Genomic DNA, 7,330 nt, shown 5'->3' on the forward strand with positions numbered 1-7,330 from the left:
AATGTGAAATACATAATACATAAAATACAACATTAAAAAACAATACAAATATATTAAATACAGGCAGAATACATTAAATAAAGGGCTAGGATCCCACGATGTTCATGAGACTTTACGTTACCACAGCTTTTTGTAACAAAGCACAAATGATCAAAAAAACAAGTCCCCTTGTCCCAGTTAAAACAAAACAAAACAAAAAATATGTAAGAATGTGCTTACTATACAATAATTGAAACATATTTGTCATATAAACATAGCACTGAACATTGCAGAAAATATCAATTTACTTTTAGATCTAACTTTTTTCTACACTTACTATATGGGGGAAAAAAAAGCAATTTCAGTGAAATCATGGTGTAAATGTACTGCTGCTATTCCTTGTACCTCCATAGAACAATTGACAGTGTCCTTGTAGTTTACTTTCAAACAAGCTGTAAAACTCATCTGTTCTCCAAAGCCGCTGCAGATTATCTTTAGTTTCCTATAATATAGTTTTTTTTTTTTTTTTATATATACTAATGTATATTGGTGTGTAACAAGGTGCAAACTGGTGTCTATGCACTCCTCAAAAAGTCAAGCATGTGTATTAACCACTGCAAAAAAAAAAAAAAAAATGTAACCAGGTAACATTTGGGGAAAAAAGACTTCAACAAATAGTGTTTGTTTAAATAACTGAAGAGATTGTAACCTTACCGACCTGCAGGGGGCAGATTTTGTTATGCAATTGCATCACACAACACCGTTACATGTGGAACATCGCAGGGCCTGTTATAAACATGAATGCCTAAATAAATGTAGGTCTTAAAATTGTAAGAAAGAAATCAGCTCTGAAGCATCATAACCAGCTGAACATCTGCTGAAGACACTTGGCCAGCTTAGAACCTACATATGGACATTGCTGAGAAGCAAAGGAAGCCTCTAAAATGTCATTCTAAAATGTTTTGATTTCTTTTTTGTAATATGTTTCCAGGCAAGTTCTAAAATACGATATTATTGCAGGAAAAAAAAAAAAAAAAACTGGGCCAGATTTATTAAATTGATTATTATCCTGTCTCCTTCACTATAGCTGTTTCTGCCTTATGGGTTCATTATCTAACCTCTATCATCAATACAGTACCAGTGTATGTTAGCTTAGGAAAGGAACGCACTGGGTCTTGAAGAAAAAAATAAATTAGATTTTAATTAAATTACTCCTCAAACTGATACATGTGAATAAACATGTAAATATGGCGTTCTGCACACCAAAAAACAAATAAGCCACTAGCATTCTAAAAATGAATCTCTTTTTTCAAGCGTTCCTCCATTAATGGAATGTGACGCTGCGGCACCATGTCTAACTAAACAAAAATACTGCTAATCATTTTGGATAAAATGAAAATTAAAGCAAAGCTAACCCAGTGGCAATAACAGCTGTATTCAATTATTTATTTTAAGTGTATTTTACAAATAGAATTGTCAGCTAAAGGCCCGACACAGTGGGGAGATCACCATTCAGGCATGATTTGGGCCATTTTGTTTTGTTTCTTGCATTTTTTGTCTTCATTTTTTTTTTTAGTAGCGATGTGGTTTAGAGGAGAGAGGCTGCATACATCCAGACCCAACTACTTAAAGGAATTAGTGGCAGTAATTGAGGAATGGCCGCACAAATGTAAACACATTGCATAATATACAAACATATGATTTGTATATGAGTTCTGATATAGGCTTGTTCAAACTGATAATACACATATGGGGTTTCCACACATGGAGAGAAGGTTCTGTCAAAACTACAAAAATATTTCTGTTATAATAAATGCAATATTTTTCAAATGTCTTTTTATTGAGTAAAATAAATATGATAAACAAATTAATAAATTACATAATAAAAACAGGAATTAAAAAAAAGGAAGGTGGTATGAACAGATCTATCAGGAATCACACACAGTCGTAAGGAAGAAGGAAGCTGCGTCAAATAAGAAAGAAAGGGTTGCAAGGCTGTATAAGTGTTCCCTGTGGAAACAATAAGTATGTGGTTCATTTTCTCCAGCTCAATATAGGCCATGACCTCTCTGATCCACTGAGTAAAACAGGGTGGGGCAGGTTGTTTCCAGTTTAATAATATCAGGCATCTGGCCAGCTAGGTGGCAAAAGCTAAGCTATTGGACTATAGTTTGGAGAGGGGGGCATTAGTTGCAGCATTTGACAGATCCTTTATGATGATGGGTTGATTGCTTATACATTATTTATAATAAAGCTTCTAATGAAGTGTCTAATAAAGTTTAAAATAAGGGGATTAAATCATTAGAATAAAACTAGGGAATGGTTTGGGTAAGTTAAATATTTAAAGCAAAAACCTTTTTTTATGTCACTTTACCTCTGCACTCATATAATGGTAATGTGTCCTGTGTTGTATTTTGTATTTTGACAGCTGTATGACTACTATCCTCTAAAGGGACTGTCACAAAGACGGCCGGAGTGGGTGGCGTCAGACCAGAGCCAGGAAATAAAACAAGAGAGAGGTGGAGTTTGGTGGAGCTGAGCGAATGGTCTCGCTCAGCATTTAATAAATAAACAGAACAGCAAAATAAAAAGGTTGTAACATACAAAAACACAGGGCACGGCACTGGTAGCCAAAATAAACAGACAAACAAAACGGACTATACAGACAAAACACGGTGAGCTTCTTTTTAACGATTATTATTATTCTTATGATTATTTTTACCTCCGTCACCAATCCCGTTCTTCATTCACTGAACACACAACCCCGAGTGGGTGAAAACATGCAGCTTTTATGCAGCTGTACCAAGACCAGATTGCTAATCAATCATTCAATTGGAGTCTCGGTACAGCTGCATGTGAATTAATAAAGTGTAATTCCCCGTGCTCACATATTATTACTTTTTAATTGCACGTGAAGTGCTGTGCAATCCTTGTGCCTAAATACAAATATACAATTTAAACACTTGTGTTACACAGACCCGTTTATATCCCGTGTACCAATGACTATACACCAACATTAACACACAACAGATAACACAAAATACACACAGGGGCAGGCACTTTGCCACAGCGACCAATGCTCTTTTTTCTAAATTAACATTATGTGAGGAGTACTAATATTCTACCTTGAGTGCTGAAATACAGAAGTGGTTTGATACACAAAATAGTGAACAAAAAGTATTGGTCTTTATTATGAGATGTATTGTATTCAGTTTTGCATTGTGTGGTCACTGTTTTTCATTCCCATGGTACTTTATTTTAGGAGCTTCTTCTGAATTCCGATCATTATTCTCACAAGAAATTGAAAATGACTCCAAAACCTTGGATAGCTTAATATATTTTCTTTCATTATTTTTGTTGTTTTAATAAATATAATGCTATAGTGATTCCATCTATGCATTCATCTCCACTGGCAATAATACACATGTTCAATTGGGTTTAAACAATAATACATACATTTGAGGTGTACCAAAACCTGGATTCATCTGTTTAAACACTTTTGGATCTTGATATCTGCCAATCCATTAATCCTAAAACACTGAGTTAATGATTCCCTCAATGGTTGTTGTTTGGTTGCTTAATGCAGGTTCAGTTTGGCATTTTCACTTTGACAGTTTAATAAAATAATAAAAAACAGACCAAATATATGCAGTAACGTTGTTGTGGAAGCTGGGCCTGTTCTTGGATTGAAGACTTTCTGGAGATCCTAAACATGCTCAATAGGGTTAAAGTAAGATCTCCAGTCTATCCTCTTGATTGCTTCCTGCTCAAGATAAGCAGTGATTTTCATCAATCAAATGAAGTTTGGATCATGTCCTGGTACATATTGTAATAGTTCCCGTAAGGAGATGCACATAGAATTGGAAGGGCTTTGGCCCTGGAGCTCAACAATGGGGAACGGGAGAAAACAGAATCTGCCATATCTAAAGGCCATTCTGACAATGAAGAACGCACATGTAGTCCAGTATTCTTCTTATAGAAGATCTCAGGTGACAGAAAAGACTGGGAAGAATTGCTGAGGTTAAGAATTTAATAGACATGGATCGTGGAACTTCAGTTATGTTATGGCAGAGGAAGGCGACAAAAGATGGACCAGTTATTGATAGGAAAGGAAATATATGATATATATATATATATGATAAATATATGATATATAGGAAAGAAGGAAGGAGGCCATTCAACAGGAGAGCTGGGACAGGAATGGGGAGAAAAGAAGAAAAGCAGGTTCCAACAGTAAATACGTATGAGGATACAGTGGAGAAACAATGCAGAGGAGCTGTTTTTTCTTTCATCCCCCATGGTGAATGAAGAGTTGATAAATTGACTAACTGATTTAGCTAATAATAATAATTTGAATGCGACATTAGAAAAGACATTGACAATTTTGCGGTAGATTTATATCCTGGGCAGCTATAAAGGAGCCAGAGAAGAATTGACCATAGACAGCTTACATGGAGGAATGCTGGATGGAGCATGCTTGTACTGCGAGGGATTGACTTCTGGTAGCTGGTTTGTGTGTTGAGCTAGAGGAGGGGGAAAGACAATGGCACCGATGGAATGGATTGAACCGGCGCAGTTGAGAGGCTGAGAAGATGGGACAGTAGCGTTGTCAGCAGTAGGATGGACAGATTTCTTTGAAAATGTTTTACTGAAACTAAATGTTTTTGAGTTAAAGGATGTCCAGAAGGAGAAATGCATTCACCATTTGATAAATGATCATCTTAAATTTAAAAGATTGAGTTGGAATCTGCAGGGAATTATGAAAACTCAAGACAGAGAATAAGGGGTGACTTGGGGATTAAATAGAGAGATTGACGTATATTTTGGCAGGACAGAATGGGGGAGGAGCCCTAGCTGAATCACACCTCAAGGTTCTGATGCTGACATAATTATTACTTGAAATAAAAAGGATTCTTTGAATAATATACTTTGATCAAAGATTCTGTGTGGCATTCATAACATCGTTTTACCTATTAAAGGATGGCTATTCCAGTATTTAAACTAAATATTTTTTAACACTATCAAAATGTTAACGATTACCCCACATTTCTAAATTCTGAGCAAGCGCAACAATTGTCTTAACATAATTCCATTGCTAACCCCCCTGATTGACTTGTACAATATAGAGAAGCTACTAAAATTCAATGTGTTCATCCATGATAGCTAAACCAGATGTATTGAACCACATGAAGCTATAAAACCTGGCCCCTGTCAATGTTATAACAGGGTGATTAGAAAGTAAGATTACCACATTATTGTGGTAAACTTACTTTCTAATCACCCTATATTCTTGATGCATTAAAACTGTTCACTCAAGATGCACAGCTTTTGTTTGATCCGGTAGACTTTGAATGAAAGCATGAGTCATACAAATGATAAAACGTTGAATAGAATGTCAGCTTTATCCAATTATTGGCAAAATGAAATGAGCAGAAATGTCAAGGTTCTACTTTTTGTATTTGCAAAAAAAATAAAATAAAGCTATAACTTTTGAGTAGCTGTACAATTCTAAAGCAAAAAAAAAAACACCTCTACGGAGGAAGATGATTTGGTTGTGTTTCTGTGTGGGTGGTTTACATGTGCAGAGGAAGTTGCATTATAATTGCATTCACAATACACAGTTCTAATACATTTCTTACAAACCCTTTATCGAAGTACAACCATTTGCGATTTGCTCACAACAAAGTTACAGACTTCAATGCGTGTATGAAGTGTCAGGCTAACATCCAAATACAGATTATCTAAAATGTTAGCAGCGAATGCAAATTTATGCACATTTTAACCATTCTAACAGTAGTTTAGAGGACCCAGGTTATGAATAGTATTATATCATTTTAAGTAGGGGTTTGGAGACTTGCTCCAAATAGACACTGTAACTTACTATACATAATATAATACATATACGATATATAATTTATGCTGTATGTATAAATTATCTGGATCTGATATACTGATGAGTTGTAAGGACACTGGATCATATAAATAAGGATGTAAAAATCAAAAACCATAAAACAAGTATAACAGTGGCTGCAATGAAAGCCAAATGGGTCATTCCATTTGTCTGTCTGCAACAATTTAGCAGTTCTGTAGTTTAGCAAACCCACCACACAGTTTGCTGTATGCATGAACAATGCTTGGGGCTAAATGGAGGTATTCAAAAGAAGAAATGCAGAGCTAAATCTGTTAAGCTGCAACATGAACCCAGCCACTCACTTCTTGTCATCCTTGGAGACTCCAGTAGATATCTTAAAGGGATACTTTATGTCAGAATATTTCATTTTCTTATCTGGTTAATATCCTATTATTGTCTCTGTGTTATGTATAATCCCCCATTGCTTGTTTTTGCGCTATCATTATTTACTAGGCTTACAAACTAATCACCTTTTTCAATCAAATGGGCTGCATCTGAAATGACAAATGCTGATTTATTCGTCAGGTTGATTTAGAAATATGTTAAACCTTTAATTGAAATAATAATTTTTCAATTAAAAGTTTAACACTAGAACTGCTTAAAAAGTTGCCGGTTTCATGTAACTTAGACAATTGTATAGTTAATTTGTAATCTCCAACTGTTTAAAATCTGAAAACAATTAAAAAGGTCTAATTAAGCTAATGAATAGTTAAATGAATGGGGGTAGTTAAGTAATTGATAACTCAGTTGGAATTAAAACCAGAAGATACAATCGGTCCCCATGATCAGGATTGGGAAACCTTAATCTAGCTCCAAATACATGTTTATTTACAGGGAGTAAAATTACTTTTTGTTTGCCTTCAGGGTATGCTCTCTGCAGCCATTTAAATCCGTATCCAGCTCTGCATTTTCAGATTGAATAAGATGCTGGAGACACCCACTTGAGGCTTCTAATGCAGTAAGAAAGAAAATACCCCTAGAGTCAGCAAGAGCGGGGGGGCGGAGGATGACTCAAGCTTGGATAACACGGATAACAACATGGGGAAGGAAATGGACGTGAGAATGGATATTAATTAGCAAAGAACAGCCCAGTTTTACTACCTTAGTTCTGCAGTGAGAGCTCTGGGACAAAGCGTGGCACAGCAGTTTTGTACCTGTAGCTGGACCAAGATGACAATGGTCAGGAGTCTGAAGAATTATTGAGGGAGAAGGGGTAGGAGCCTCACATTGATCAGAATTTCTTATGAAGCAGGTCAAGACAGATTAGTGAAATCCAGCGACAGGATGCACACCACAGTTCGTAGGATATCAGCACCCCTGTTACAGACGAGAGTAGTTCCAATAGTACAGTAAGTGATGAGACCAGTGATCCTGGTGATCCTGCAGCTGAACCAGCCTTTGACAGAAAGGAATCTTAATGTGCGTAAGCCGAGGATTAAG

Source organism: Polyodon spathula, chromosome 4 (genome assembly GCF_017654505.1).
Source record: "Polyodon spathula isolate WHYD16114869_AA chromosome 4, ASM1765450v1, whole genome shotgun sequence".
In the NCBI taxonomy this organism is placed as follows: Eukaryota; Metazoa; Chordata; class Actinopteri; order Acipenseriformes; family Polyodontidae; genus Polyodon; species Polyodon spathula.